Below are 16926 nucleotides of genomic sequence, written 5' to 3'. Positions count from 1 at the left end.
AATCTATTTCCTTTTTACTGATGCTCTTCTTTCCAATGGGTATCCAAATGTTCCTATACTTGGATTCATTGGATTTTTTAAAATCTGCCTAGACATACAGATCCATCACTGATGGCAAAATACTCATTATATTGATGTTAAGTGTTTTCCTTTAAATTCTTTTAATAAGAATATTTGACCTGTTTTCTCTGAAATGACAGTAATTTAATCAAAACATATATTATATCACCATTGTTATGGTATGCAGTTGATCACACAGCTGCACCAGACTGCAGAATTGACTTCCAAGCCTAGCTGAACTTGGTTCTATTTAAGTTAGCTATAAGTAAGACACAACAAGCTCTTTTGCCCCCAAAGACCCAAAGTATGTAGCAGATTAACTGTCAGCATGTTTCTGGGTTAATTAAAAACTCAACAAAACTTCTGTGTTTACTGAAAGGAAAACTTTTGAGTTAAATCTTAAATCTAAAAGAAATTAAAATTTTGTAAACTTTTGTAGTTTGCAATCATGAAGATGGGCAGGGAGCACATGAAGTAAGTGGTTTCATCTGGATGGCAAAAGTAATGTGAAATCTGCAATTTTTTTTTCCTTCTAACACTGCCATTCCTGTACCTTTTGAAGTCATACAGAGGGTAGCCAAACCAAAAGTTACTAGCAAATTTTATTACAAAATGTTTTCTCTTTATGCAGTGTTTAAAAATTCTTAATACTTTAAGTATTTTTGAATAGCAGCTCTTTTATTTTTAGATTGTGTACCTCTTACTGATTCAGAAAACAACTACCCAGCACTGAGAGCAGAATACTGAATGAATACCTTGTCTCTGATGTAGGGATTCATTGCTGTTGGCGACTGGAATAGAAATTTTGTTGCCTGTCTTTTTCTGGTTTTATTGTGCTCTTAAGTTTCTCATGGAATACCCGATAGGAGATCCATTGTGGAACTTCTTTCATACAGCCCATGAAATACGGGTATGGTATTCCTAATACTGATAGGAACATAATAATTTCTGGGAAAGATAAAACCCAACCCTCTACTCTGAGTTAATTTTACGAAGAAATCTGTTCCAGTGAAGAACTCCCTTCTATGCTGCCTGAAAAAAGCTGTGGTTTGTTTCCTGTTTTTTTAACAACTAAACATAAAAAGAATACTCACTGTTGAAAGCTATCAGGACTCATAGTCCTAAATAAAAGCCTCACAATTCTTTATGTAAAAACCTAAGCTTCTATTTTCCCTGTCCTGGTGTTATTGTTTATATCTGGGATCGGTCACATTAGGCAAGTCATGGTTCTTTTTTTAATTATTATTATTTTTATTTTTTAACTTTAACTTTCTACAGTTCCAGTTCTCTGGCTAGTCAGATCAAAGCAGACCTTCTTGATTGATTTCGTGAGTTCAATGCCACTCTAAGAACTCCTATTTAATTAAAGAGCAAGATCTGTTTTGATCAAAGTCTTCCTTTTGATCAATACAAATCTGGCATATGTATGAACTCTGGATAAACAAGACTTAGCCTGGAAGAGGGATTGAGATCATCGTAGTGCTGACAATCAGACTAGCATCAAACCTCTCTGAAGAACAGTCAAACTATAAACTCACAGAATTGCAGAAATGTTGATTGAAAGTAATCTAGTCTAACCCTCTGCTTGAAACAGGGCTATTACCAACATTAAACCAGAGCTACCAGGGCATTCTTGTTTGGAAAATCTTCCAAGTCAGAGTCCAAAACCTCCCCTGCTGCACTGGCCCCAGTGAATTTATTTTTTTTTCCTTTTACTTGATGTCTAATCTGAACACCCCAAGCCACAGTCAGAGAAAAGCTGGATTTCTTCACCGCTGTCAAACTACTTCAAGTAGTTGTAAGCTGTTATTAGATCATCCTGTAGCCTCCTTTTCACTGAGTCTTCCCTGTTGCTCCAGGTTGCTGTGAATATGTTGAATGATATGGGCCCTTATATCAACTGCTGGGGTATCGTGCTTGCTGGCCAGTTGGATCTGAGCCATCACCCATCCAGCGAATTTTCAGCTCTTTCAGTCCATTACCTCCTTAGGTCTAGACATGATTGCTGTGGGACATAATTACAAAAGCCTTACTAAAGGCAAATTTGTTGCTACCTTACCTTTCCAGTTCATCTATAATCTACTCATTTTCCTATAAGGAGTAAAAGCCAAATACACATTTTGTCTTGAGAAATCTAAAGAAACTGATATTTTGTGCCGTAACTGGTGATGAAAATTACTGTCTTGAAAACGTTTATATTTTTTTTTAGAGAAAAAGATTAACTGCTTTCATTCCTGCCGTCCATTCCTTTTCTTTTACATTGACACTTCCTTCAACTTTATGCGTGTTGTGACAGATAAAACAGATATGTTGTGACAGATATGCCAATATCTGGTAACGATTATGCAATAATCTGACAGTTTCAGTACTGAATAGAAGCTTTCACACTAACTACAGTTAAAATTATAAACAATGAACTAGCAACTTCAACACTGCAAAAACTGAAAAATAATAAACTGTCCAGCTTTTTGTAGAACTATATTAGCAGATAGCCCTTTTATTTCCCAGAAGTTTCTAGGCTGGAAAAACCCACGATCTATTTATTAGTGGTTATCTGCTTCACTCCCTCATCTCATTCATGTGTAATAACAGTCAATTCCTTTCATCTAGACACATCTGGTGTTTTATTCACTAATAGCTCCACCATTTAGATCCAGTAAGACATCTTGACAATTTTTGTAACTTCCTTGTTGCTTCCTAGTTACTATAATAAATTATTGATCTTATCACTTCTTTTCTAGCTGTAAAAAACAGAAGTTTTAATACCACAGGCTGAATCAGAAGATAGTCTTGCATTCTGAGTTACTCTAAGTCCTTTTATTTTGTCTTCTAATAACTGCTTTTGTAATGTTAATTACAAATTAATTGTAATCTTTTCTAGTTATTAAAAGGATCTGGACAAATGGTATTTTAGACTTTTAAAATGGAATGTGTCACATGTGCATCTAAAAGCAAATTTTTTATGTGTTGAGTAATCCAGGTGAATTAAGTGCTCAATAGGCTACTCTACAGCAGACAATAAAATGAGCTATAGTCTGTTCTCTGGCCCAAAGAACAAGTGGCATGGCACAGCTTCCATCCATGCAGCCAGCTCCTCTTCCCCACAAACAGGGTGGTCTCATCCACAGCCACAGGTTTGTGCTGCCTCTAAATCATGTCTGTGCTTTGTCTGTATGAGATGAACTTTCCATAAACCAAATTAAGCGTGGCAGCATATGAACAACTGAACTGTGTGGATGAATTTTGGTCTGTGCTCAAGCCTATGCCCAGGTCTTCTTTAACGTATTAATGTAGATATAATTAGGAATAGAACAGTGCCATGCTTATTTAAAGCTGAACATCTTCATACCTTATGGTGCATCCCTCCAGTCAGATTATTGTGATTTCTATCTTATTTAAATCAAGTGCCATATAATCAACTCTATCCCACATTAAAGAAAAAACCAAAACCAAAACCAAAAAAAACCCACAAAACCAAGCAAACAAAAATCACCCCCACCCCATCCCCAATTTATCATTTTGGATTAGTTTTATTAAAAAATGTTGAATGTAATCAGCATGCTAATATTGTTTCCTTTTCTACTGAACTTCTACATAGGATTGACAGCAGGATTAATATGAAAATGTTAAATAGTTAAAGATCCTAATGAAGTATTTTTCAGACATGGGTTACAGTCTTACTGCTTTTTGAAAATGCTTGCTTGCATATAATGGTGAATGACTGATCACTAAAGTTCCTTGACGATGGACCATTGAGAGGTCATGATCACTAATACACAGAGTTTATCATGGTGTGGTGGAAAACCTTGTTAACTGCAAAGTCAATGGATGGAAGTCCAAATCGAATGGCAGCAATAATGTGAAACAATTATTCCCAGCTGTGTATGTTAAGATTTTTAACTGTGGAAGTTGAACTCGTGCTCACCCTGGAGAGACTGGAAGGGAATTACTCTAAGCATGCATTTGGGGAGAAGGAAAAAGAAGATGGAAGAGAAAGACACTTAGCACCCTGCATTTTAACTTGCCTCTCTCTCTTTCATGAAATCATAAACTGTAACTCTAAAATGGACCCTTTGATTATATGTCACCTTCTGTACATCCAAAACAAAAAGTCCTCTAGTTATCTCGTGTTCTCCTGTAAACAGCATTTCATTACAACATATCTTCTAAAACAATATTTGAATAATCAAAAGATGCAAAAGTCTCCATTTTCTCTGCTTGTTCATTGTAATTTTTTTAAAGGGCTATACTGCCAATTGAATATCTCTTACAAAAATGGTTTAAATAGTTTATGCTGATACAGCTATTCTGTGAGATTGTCAGTTAAAGGGTGGCTAAGAACTTCACATTACAGTTGTTGCAATTAATTTTATGTTTTTTCCTACAATCTCAGAATAGAAGACATTTAAAAGCATAAACAGAAAGCTTTGTTCCATCTCCTTCGACCCCAGAAAAGATTCAGCTCAAATTCCCTCTACTACAGCCTTGGGGTGAAAGTCCAAGTCATTTGTTATTTTGTCTGAGTATGACTGTCTGTCTTTAGTTAGCTAGCACAAAAGCTGCCAGCAACTTCTGCATAGGGTAAGAAGCAAGAAGGAAAAAAATAAAATAATAAAAAAATATCTGTAAAACAAGTATCATATGAAAGGCAAGGTGGTTCCTAAGAAACCTAGCCAGCCAAACTGTAACAGGGATCTTTTAACTTGAGGTCAGTCAGACAGTTTGGGGAAAATGGAAAAAAAAACTCAAATCAAGATCACTAACTTGGTCTGCACACTAGTAGTGCTGCTCTCAATGCAGAGGAAAATGACAGAACCACATAGAGCAGCAGGCAGCATTTTCATTTGTGAACTACACAGTTACTACAATTGTAGTCACAAGTAATTTGAGTAGCATAGCATTTATAATCAATAGTGGTTTATAGTAATTACTGGTAACATACACAAATGCATTTATCCTTGCTGTTTACAAATATTTGAACAGTGATGTTTTTATACAGGAAAGGGAGATTAAAGAATATGCAGATGAGGCTTTGCAGGGTTCATTTCTACTGCAGTTACATTGAGTTTCTCAAGACAACACCCATTTAGTTATGTTACATTCTGGTTTTCAGAGGTGGTTAGCATGAGTTTAAGGCATGATAATATAAGAGAATTCTCATCTTGCATCACTGTACTTTCTCAGAACTTCTATAAAATAGTCATTAAGAAGTAGCAGAATTTGGCTTTTAGGTTTATAGACCCGCTGAAATATAGATTTATAGTTTGATCCTTTGAAGGGCTGCTAAAAGTATTACAGGAATATTTAGATCTGGGCTGATGGCTTTCCATATACTTTCTGCCTTCTCACTGAAATAATTACCAGAAACATCAACAAAAGCCCGGATAGCTTCTGTCAGAAAAGACAGATTGGAAGGGAGCAGCTATGGGAATTCTCATCCTCTCATCTGCACTTTCTTCATTATTTCTGCCTTAAAATTATATGCTTTGTGTACTTCTTGCTACTCAGAGGACAGGTTCTAGACATCTTTAACACCATGCTTATTTATATAATATTTTTTTTGCTACTAGAACAATTTACAGGGACTAGTACTTTATTTTAACTTATTTTTAATTTTTATTTTTCCCACATGTAGGAAGAATTACTAAGACGTGAGGGTAAATTCCTATAAAATTATTGTTAGAATTATTCATAAAAGCTACAGACTCTACTGAAAAGCCTTCCCTCTTTCTCTATTTGGCTAGAAGGGGAGCTACTCCTAGTTTAGTATAAGTCATTCTCACTCAACAGCTCAACACTTTGGGGCCAGAAGTTTGCAGATTTTGTGTATGGTGCCCTGAAAATAATTTTAAATACACAGTCATTTAATTTAAAACAAAAAAACAAAAAAAAACAAAAGAAACCCAAAAACCACAAGAAAGGGCTACAGAAATTTGGAGCCTGCATATTGTGTTTGCAGCAAATGGCTAATCCAGAAGCTTCTGTGAATAAAAAGGGAGATTTACAAAAGTATCCTGCATGTTGAATGGATCTAGTAGGGATTCTTCAAGTAGATAGAATTCGTTTACTATGAATATGAAAAAGACCAATTAAAGTCTTAATGTAAAATTAATGTAAATGTATTGGTTGAGAACAATTTTTAAAAAATTAATGAATGTGCTTCATAATAATTTTTCTTTTATTTTGTATAGAAATTTCTTAAAAAACCACAGCTTCTCATTGGACTAAAAACATACCCCTCTGTACTATGATTTCCTGTTAGCCCATATTAGTCGTATCTAGTTTTGGAAAGAGTCTGTTTTTCTCTGCACTGGGTTTCCACTGCTACCACGTTTTTCAAAGTCTGATGCTGAAACCTAATAGTAAAAGCACTCCACAGATGATGCAAGGAATTCCATTTCTGCCTAAGATTTTGACTTTCCATGACAACAGTCAAAAACAGGAGTGAACTGTCCACCCCAATAGTGAAATTAGATATTATAATAGCAACAATCAGATTTCCAGAAGCATCTTCATGATTTAAGAGCAAAGTCTGATGGCTCATAGTTACTTGCCCATTTAGACAATCCCACTCTAAAACAAAAAGTGATGATGTTTAAGAAAAAGCCACTTCTTCAATGTGTTCAAACACAGGAGCAGGACTCATGAAAGAAAAAAATCAGGCACTTTCATTGATAAACTTGCATAAGAAGCAGATGACAGCCTGAAAAACACTTCAAATTATTGCATGGTTAACTCTGATCTTTTCTATGTGAAGTTTCTGCCACTATTTTGCTAAATATAAGCATGTCAAATGATTTGATTATACATTCTCAACATAGGGTTTCTGACCCAACAGCTTTTTGCACTTCTTCTGGTTTTGTCTTTTGTGGATGTAGGTAACTAGAGGTTTTTTGCAGCATTCCATAAAAGAGGACTATGTGTAGCATTATTTCCCTTCTGTTTGTTGACTACTTTACTTTTACATCATTTTCATGGTCATGTCTGAAAGCAGTTACTCCTTGTTATTGTTTTCAGTAACTTATTACTGGATGTTCTGTTATTAATCCCAAATGCACTTGCTTTGGACTGTTGATTTTTTTTTTCTCCTGTCCTCAAAGTCATCCAACATTTCATCAGCAACAACACTGCACTACCACACACTTTTTCTTTCAAGAGCATGAATGAGTTGGTCTTGACCCAGCAGAAGTCTTGAGAAAAGTCTATACACATTCTGCATTACCTAGTATATGTATTTTCAGTACTTTTAGATATTTTCACTATTTATTTTCATTCAATATTTTCTATCCTTGGTCTTCCCTTTAGCCAAAATCCTTAAGTTGTTCAGCAATTTCATTTCAGCTCCTAATTTCCCATATGACATTATATCATATACTTTATGCAAGCATACTTATATTTAAATTACGATATTTGTTCACAAATATGCTATGAACACAACTTATGTCAGCAAAGACATCCGGATGGTTTATAAAACCAAAACTTCCATATGCTTTATCTTTTGACTTGAGTCTATTATTTTATTGTACTTTTGCTTTCCTCTAAATTAATTGTCTAATTCCTTACAAAATACTAATGTTTTACTCGTGTGTAGTTGCTTGGATAACACCCTCTTTCCTACCTTTCATATAGGTGCAACATTTTCTATTCTCCAATCTTATGCTGTTATCTCCAACCTCATTCTTTAGAAATTCCTACCCTATCTGCTAATTATCTCAAATTTTTGAAATGGATGATAATCCAGTTATCAAATCTTGACTGCATTAAGATGACTGAGTTTAAGTCAAGTTCCGTTCCAATCGTATTTGTACCTTAATTTCTGTTATTCAGTTTACCTCTTCCATTTCATATTGAAATAATTACTCTTATTGAAAGCTGAAGCAAAGTATTCACTTAGTATGGATGCCATATCTAGATTATCTTTAATCTCAACCTTGGCCTTTCTTTTTATTTTTTTATTTTTTATTATGTTTTTATTTATATTCCCAAAGTGCTTTTCTTTCCTATTTATTTTAATATCCTTTAAAGGTCTAACTCAGCTTGACTTTTGGCTATTCTCATTTTATTCCTAGACTTCTTGACCTCTAAGAGATGCTTTCTTGGCTGATCAGTCCTTTTTTCCATTCCTTGCAGCTCTCTGCTTATTCCTAATATCCTTTCTGTTTATTCATCCAGCTAGGTCTGAAGCTCTTCCTTGTACATTTTTTTTTCAAATGGAAACACATTCTAGATGGTTTATGAACCTTTGCTTAAAGTCTTCCTCTATATACAACTCTTGAGTTCAGTTCAGATGACTTAATTAACTAGAATTTCATTTTTTTAATCAGATTTGTACCATTGGAATAGTAGTAGTGTGTAGAGGAATGAAGGCAGTGGGTTGATAATCATTGATAATATGCTACATTGATAATACACTACTGTTAGTGTTAATATTTTCTCTCTTTGGACTGTCTATCCTAGAACCAGTGAAATTCCTTTCTCTTTTGACATGCCTTTTAAAATTGAATTGATTCTCCCTTAAATAAAACTTAATATACAGATTTCATAAAGTTCTCAACCCATCCCTTCTCATTGAAAAGATCTTCCAGTTGCCACAGCTTCCATTTAAAAAAGGCTCTATCCATACACCGTTAGAAATTCCCTCCCCTTCCTCCAGCTTTCATTTCACTTTCCTTTGTTCCCCTCAGCTAATCATCTTTCCTGTCTACTGTATCCCTACTTACTGGTTTTCTGACCCATATTTTTTACACCACAGTCCATTTCTTCAAATCCTTCATTCCTTTTCTCAAACATATGGAAACTATTATGTTTTGCTGTAGACCTGTTCCAAGTTCACCCACCTAAAACTCCCAAATTCTCTTTACTGTCTCTTTGAGTAAAACCCTGGTTCTTTGGCCTAAGTGTGGTAGCTAATGTCTTTTGGCAGTATTTCTGACTTGTCTTGTGCCAATGTCCTTGTTGTAGGTCCTGGCTTTAGTAGCACAGATCTGGGCTTCAGACTTCCTCCAAGGTGTTCAAGCAAGCGGATGCAATATAAAATCCAAATACAGCCCATACAGCTACTCATCCAGCTTGGCAGAGCTCAAAGGCAGGATGAGCAGCTTATCCCTAATGGCTTTGTCCTTCCAAGGCAATGACTGAACAGTCATAGAATCACAGAATGGTTTGAGTTGGAAGGGACCATAAAAATCATCTTGTTCCAACTCCCCTGCCATGGGCAGGGACACCTTCCACTAGACCAGGTTGCTCAGAGCCCCATCCAGCCTGGCCTTGAGCACTTCCAGGGATGGGGCATCCACAGCTTCTCCGGGCAATCTGTTCCAGTGTGTCACCACTCACACGGTAAAGAATTATTTCCTAATATCTAATCTAAATCTACCCTCTCTGAGTTTAAAATCATTACTCCTCATGCTATCACTACACACCCTGATAAAGGGTCCCTCCCCATCTTTCCTGTAGGCCCCCTTTAAGTACCAGAAGGCGACTATAAGGTTTCCCAGGAGCCTTCTCTTCTGTAGGCTGAATAACTCCAACCCTCTCAGCCTGCCTTCATATGGGAGGTGCTCCAGCTCCCTGAACATCTTCATGGCCCTCCCCTGGAACTGCTTGAGCAGGTTCATGTCTTTCTCATGCTGGGAGCCCGAGCTGGATGCAGTAGTCTAGATGGGGTCTTATGAGACACTTCTTTTGATGCAGTCAAAAGATTTAAACCTCTTGAATAATCATGATCCATCAGAAGACATACACTGATGGGCCGAAAAGTACTTGGTCATTATGCTACCTCTCTGCAATGTTTTACCAAAAAATAAAAGGAAAAATAATGGGGTAGGTAGAGTGTACATATATAGATATAAGTAGGTAGAGTGTATGTATATGGATATATGACATTTATAGACACTGTCCAGCTTTAGCTAAACAAGGATTAGAAACCGCAGCACCTACTGGCCTCACCAGCAGTCTGTCCAGTACCAGTAAAACCTCTCAAGTCATATTTTGTGCCTTTGGGTTGACTTTGCAGGTGTCTTTCAAAAAAGCCCATTTAACTCCCCATCCCCAAAGCTGGCATGTAACATATGCCCTGAATTGCAGTAACTGTCTCAAATAATTCTTGTTTGTTTAGGGATGATTCCTTCTTAAAAAATATTTCTTCCACAAAGGGGGCTGCTATGTGTTTTTATAAACTTTAACTAAAAGATGTGTTCTGAAAATACATTTTCGGTAAAAATAGTTTATTTTGGACTGATACAGCATTCATCATAAAACCCCAAATTTTTAGCATATTAACAAAGCAATCTAGTATTTCTGAATCCTTGAGCATCCATCTGCTGCTATTTTTTTCTGTTGCAGAGAATTTATTAAGACAAGACCGTTAAAAAAGGCATTTAAGTGACCTGACTGTGAGAATTCAGCTCCATGCCCTTATTCCCACTCACAACTCCCATTTCTTTCCCGTCTCCAAATCAGGAGACCCCGAGTCTATGTGATGGCCAATCCACAAAGCCCCTGCCTCTTGTTCCCTCACTCACAACTGGCTGACCCTCTTCACTAGACCTGGGCCAAAAAGTGTAAGTCCATCTGTCAGTGTCCATCTTCCTGCAGGCCACAGAGAGCAGGAAGAGTCACTAGCAGATCCTGCGGTGAGTATAAGCAATGTAGCACATCTGAGATCTTACACAGAAGCAAAAACACTTGCTGCTGCTGCTGCAGCACACGCCTAGACCTTTGAAATGTGTGGTTTGTTCAATGCAAGTGTACCATAGTTTGAGAACCTCTGATCTGAAAGCTCAGCTATGCTAACTGCTCTGGACAGTGTAATACCAATCACGCTGTGACGAAGCAAGAATGTGATTGGAATAGCAAATAAATATATATAGAAAACAAGATTTTTGCTCTTATATTGTAAGGGAATTTATTTTCTTCCAAAGCATTTCCTGAAAATAAAATTAGGTTCTGTTACAGCCGGCATATTTCTGTAATCTATTTTTATCACTGTAGACACTGGAGAAACAGCAAAACTGTCTAACATTCCCTGCTCTATTGACTCAGCCTGAGCCTTTTGGAAACACTTTATAGACTCATGCAATGGGTGACACTTGATTTGATGCAATGTTTCTTTTGACCAAGAAATTGGAGATCTAAATCCCGGCCACAGAAAACAACATGAGCTGTTACTGTTCAGGACTCCATTGCTGAACAAGAGCAGGTCAGGCTGTTTTCTGTGTAAATGAGAAATGAATAGTCTCACACGTGGAGGGCATTACCTGTCTGGCATGTAGGCACTAACTTACCTGTAGTTTAGTTCCCCTTTCTGCATGGTGAAAAGAGTTTTACTTGATTATTCTCAGGACTGCTTTATGACTTAACAAATACAGCATTTTGAAATCATCACGTAAGAACATTCATGTATGTGTTAAATATTTTTTTACAGAGCAGCAATAATTAGTTACAGAATCATATCAGTAAAATTTCAGCACTGTGTAGCTCTCCAGTTTATCAGTTATTTAACTATGAATGTATCAGCAATAAATAGAATACTGAAGCCGATGGGTTTTGACATTTTGAGTAGAATTTTATTTAGCTATTCAAATAAAATCTAAATGTTGCTACTTTCAAAAAAAACCACAAAAAAAAAAAAAGGAAGCACAAGCAACCTGTTTCATCATACAAAAACAACTGAACTGCAAAGTATAAAAGTAGTTCATTAAATAGAGTGTTTAGTTAGCTGCACATTTTTTCTGGGCCTGGTAATATTGAGAAATGGCATATTCTCATCCTTAGATTCTCTTTTGTTTGCTTTGCTTTGAAACAACACATGAACAAAATGGCAGTGTGAGCTGATAAGGCAGGCTTTGTTTCACCAAACTAAGTCATATATGTGAACTCAAGGAAACAAGAAGTCTTCTCCGTTTCCCAGTATTTTTGTATACTTTCACAAGCACAACTTTGTGAGATTCAATAAAATAAACAGTTTGTTTTTAAACAGATGTTCTTGTGCTGGTCTGCTTGGGAACAGCTGATATATGAGGGAATCGTCTAAGACCCTGTACAAAAATAATATTTAAATTGGAACAAGCGCTCTTGTGATTTACACCTAACATTGCTCTCACTCTGACTGACAGCCAAATGTTAGAGAGAAAATATCCAATGTGTGTTCTCATTTTGAAGCAGCACAGACTTGTAGAGAGAAAAGCATGAAGGCTGAAAGACATCTTACAGAGTTATCTTTAAGATGCACTTCAATGAGTTGTAATGGGTTTGCTGACTACCAGCTTGCTACAAACAGCTGCTCTCAAACTTTTTAAAAAACATATATATTTTTGGTAATTAGTCTGGCTTTAAGACTAGGAGTTTCAAAGATGTCTAAGAGAGCTAAATATTAAATTCCTTTTGAGTTTCACTCCTGAGCTACCCGAGAACCTGATCCAACAGGGCCCCTGGGAGCTCAGAGCAGAGTACATTGGTGGATCAAATTTTATGTCAGCTTCTAAATCTCTCCCACACTGTGCTAACTGTTAAAGCTGCACCCCAAAGACAGACCAGCTTATCTGCTGAAAGCACTCTGAGTGTTCAAAAAGCAGAATGAGAATGTGGGGGACATCCTGTGGAGTAGTGAATCAGTGATGGGGGACGTTGTGAGAAAGAAAAGTTTGTCTTACAGAGGACAGAAGTGCAGGTGAGCACAGGACACGTATAGAGTTTTAGTGGGAAGACAGGGTAGCTGTTCCTGTGGGTCTTCTGTTCAATTTGAGGAAGAAAACGTGCCCCAGCCAGGGCCATGCTAAATAGAGGGATACACCAGTTCCCCACTGGCACCAGTTCATAACATTGTGGGGCTGCCAGTCAGCATACAGGAAATCTTATTTCAGGCAGAAAGCATAATTCTCAGATTTGGGATGGGCTACAGACTAAATATGATACATGATTTGGCAGAATTATTCGGACTGGCCCACAGTGCGGAGGAGGAGTAGTAGAAAGGAGTTAAATTCCCCTAAAAAGAGGATTTCAGTAAGGGGCAATCTCTAAAATCCCATCGTACAGTTGGTCATTAAAGTACTAATAAATAAATGAAGGTGTAACCATGCAAGTATTTACAGCTTTTATTTTATTTCAGAAGACCCTGCCATGTGGTATATATATATGCTTTGTCCACATATGAGCTTAAAGTTTGATGTGATGGGTGGTAGTATAAGTGCCTAGAATAATCAGAGAAAGAAATGGCCTGCATTGATGCAAAGGAGAAAATTTCTTAGATGTATTTTATGAAGCCAGACATTTCTTACAACTCTGCAAGGAGCTTTTGTAGAGGTTGACTTAGTGATCAGGTCTGGTGGCCGGCCCTAGATTCATTCTCTAGCTGCTGCCAAATGCCTCAGTGGGTCACATCATACAGTGACGGCTACCCTGGACTCTAAGGAAATATTTTAATAATGTTTCTGGAGTGGCTAGTGCAGTGCATGACGAAAATGCCTGTGCCCCTGCCAATATGGAGCCAAACCAAACATACATAAGCCTGGGATACCCTAGAGTTGATCCTATTACCAAACTTCCAAATAAAACTCAAAATATTACAACTTCCTTTTTCCTTACTTTTTTTAAAAATTGAATGAAATTTTTAGAAGTGACAAGGGAAAATTATAAGTAGAGAGAAAATGTTGCATGATCCCTTAGCTAGGCGTCTGGAAATCAGTCAGCCCTGGAGGACAATCTTGGACTAGAGATCTGATTCCTTTATCTTCTTTATCCACAAGTCCAGTTCATATAAATACAAATCAAACCCCAAACTCTACCTCTGAAGACCCAGAAATATATTCCAAATATTTTCAGTTGCTTTTCTTGTTTGGCAGGAGATGGCAACCTGGGGTGAAATTATCTTTCCAGTTTGTGCTAGTCTGCAGTTTGCAACAGAACTGGGGTTTTGGTTGTTTTTTTTTCCTTGGTGGTTTGTTTTTTTTTCTTTTTTCTTTTTAAAGTAGGGATTTTTCAGGAACATTGGTGATTTAAATGGCAAAGTGTTTGGGCTCATTCTGCTTCCTGCTTTCCCCTCCTTAGCCTATAATTCCATAAGATTGCCACCAGATGGCCAAAACGTCCAAGTACTTTCTGGACACAGTTCTCCAAAGTGCTCTCAAGAATGAGAGAGAAGGTAGAATGTGCCATTTGAACTCTGTGTCATAGGCTTTCCCAGCACCTAGGGAATAGTACAAAAGGTTTTTCAAACTTCTAGCATTCAGAAGTTAAATAATGATCCCATCTATGAACAGTGAGGGCAAAAATGTTATTGAAGAACTGTATGTCTTTCATATGGACATAATCTTTCCACAACATTACCCCAGAGGACAGAAAATGCTAGCAAATTCTTGTACTCATTCAGAATTCTTTCTCTGGACTAACTTGGTAATCCAAGTGTTGTATGTCATCTCAGGTCACATAGGTTTACGATATTTAACATGTTGGGTGCCAAAGAGATATTACATAACAGCAATACTTTAATGTAAAGTGATATACCAAAAAACTTACGTTTACGTTCTCATACAAAAAGTGTAAGATCCTTTAGGTACAGTTATGAAATACAAAAGAAACAGTATTTGAAGATAAATTTTATTTGTATATGCAAATACCTCTTCTTTTAGTACTGGCTAAAACAAGCCCTCCAGTGAGAATGCAGTTAACTGCTCTTTGGGGTTAATCTATAACAACAAAAAATGTAGAAGAGCAAAGTAGCAGACTAGGAAGAAAATTGTCAATGCAAATAGGTCTTAAGATTCAGCTCTACTAATATTCTCAGATTGTCTTCATTTGGCATTGTGACCAGGAGTGTGAGTATATGCCATCCTTCATGATGGAGTCCAAGCTCCTGAGTCACCCCCACCTGAGACTTGGGCACAGTGTGCTGCAGGTTGCTTCCAGGCCACTTTCCCAGTGGTCCTGTGGAAACAAAGAAGCAAAGAATAGGGTTAGGGAGGGCTTGTGGGCTCCTGAGTCTCACCCTCACCTGGAATGAGCAGAAGGAGAGAACATGATTACTGGTGAAAGTCTCATTAGGTGCAGCTTGAAGAATTTATGTTTCTCTGCTGAATACATTGGGAGTCTCAGGAGACTGAGAGGATAGGGAATTTTACAAAGGTTCCCTCTCAAGTCACTGGTAATAAATTAGATTCCTCTTCTGAAAAACTACTCGCTATTGACTAGCAAGGGAAGCCAGGGCAAGGAGTCTCACCAGACTATGCTACTTTATGTGAATTACCTTCTAAGCCCCTAGCTGACTGGGTGATACTTCAGTGACACTGAAACTGGGTGATATAACTATCCCATGTTGATACGGTATATGATACTCTTTTTCATTCATACATGGTAAAATAATATTTAGAGCTCTATGTTTTTAAGGTCAAGAGATGTGTCTTGCTCTCCTGGCAGATTTTAGTGAGCTACGTAAAAGACAGGGATGACTAGGTTAGTTCTCTGGGTGGGTATCACTCCCATGCTTTTGAACCAGGAAAACATTGCATCCGGTGCAGATGACAAATAGCAATAAAGCAATAAAGTTTCAATTAAAATACTATCTTTCTTTGAGTTTAAAAATGGTGCTTTAGTCATAGGTCTAATTCCTGTGTTTGCATTTTGAATCATTTCTACTTGGTTTACTGACAAAAATAACATTTTGCTACATTTTATTTTCTCCGGAGCCAGAAAAATACAAGATAGAGCTGCACATTTGGTTCTGCCTTTTCTTTCCAAATCTGAGATTGTAAGGACCCTATTTTTGTCATTAAAAGAAGCAGCAGTTTTAAAAGAAAACTCAAGATTTACCCCTTTCTTTCCTACAACAAAACTGAAGTACTACAAAAGTGCCTCTGATCACTTAATTTCACAGAAAAAGTTTCATTACCAGTGATGATGCTGGAAGAAAACCAGCATAAGCTGAAGATTCCATCTAGAATCTAGGGAGTATCTAGAGTGCCAGTTAGAGACAGTATTTCTGCTTAGGAAAGTAGTATGCTGGCTTCAGAGGTCATTGATATTTAATAAGCCTGGAGTCTCATACTCTTTTGCAGCAAAGTTTTACCTTAAAAATTAGGGATGGTATAATTTTTACTATTTCATGATTACATTTCCTGCTACGCTGTATAGACTCAACATTTCTGCTACATAGACATGTAATTCATTACAAGTATGATCACTTTTCTGTTCCTGTATAATTTTTTTCTTAAGTTTAAAGACTTAAATCTTTAGGTCCTATATAAATAGATTTTCATCTGAAGAAAAATATTAAGAAATTAACATTGGCAGCATAAATCCTAGGGATTTATGCATCTTCTCTTAGTTGCTGTTCAAAAAGCTTCTCAACATATGCACTTTTCTTATAATATCAGAAAGCTATAATGTCAGAACATCTTAACTGAAAATCATTGTAAAAAGCAAACTTTTGAGGAAAGCATACTTGAAATGAAAACACAAATTGCAGAAGGAGTCCTTAGAAATAGGTCTCAGGTCCACTCAGAAGATTCATGAGCTGTTTAATAAATACAATCTCAGTTTGAGGATGCATTTCCCACAGGTTCATGATCATGCAATAGTGGTTTTTATTATTGTCTACTACCTGTACACTCTTAAGTTGTTCACCTGACATGCAAACTGTCAGTGGCATCCAGTAGTTTCTTTTGTATGAAGCCAAAGGATACTGAAGTAGGATGTGGCAATTTTGTGATGATGTCACTATAGGAAAAGAACAACCAAATAGATGGACTAGTTAAAAATACCCAGATGTTGATGAAAAATGTTTCTTCCATAATAATTCCCTAGGTTTTAGTGGGTAATTTTAAATAAGGAGCTTTAGTGGTCATTTAAAATATCATTCAGCATAAAATTAAA

At 36.7% G+C, this 16926-nt stretch overlaps 1 protein-coding gene across 4 annotated transcripts in view; it reads left to right on the top strand.

The window, feature by feature from the left end:
- Nucleotides 1–4890: 4890 nt before the first annotated feature.
- PI15 (peptidase inhibitor 15) overlaps nucleotides 4891–16926 on the top strand; it is a 56057-nt gene continuing 44021 nt past the window's right edge. For all 4 annotated transcript variants that reach the window (XM_080381265.1, XM_080381264.1, XM_080381263.1 and 1 more), the window contains exon 1: nucleotides 4891–16926. This exon is cut by the window's right edge. The gene's annotated coding sequence lies outside the window, so the exon portion shown is untranslated.

The sequence above is a fragment of the Falco punctatus genome (assembly GCF_963210335.1).
Source record: "Falco punctatus genome assembly, chromosome: 3".
Lineage (NCBI taxonomy): Eukaryota > Metazoa > Chordata > Aves > Falconiformes > Falconidae > Falco > Falco punctatus.
This window is presented reverse-complemented; position numbering and strand designations above follow the sequence as displayed.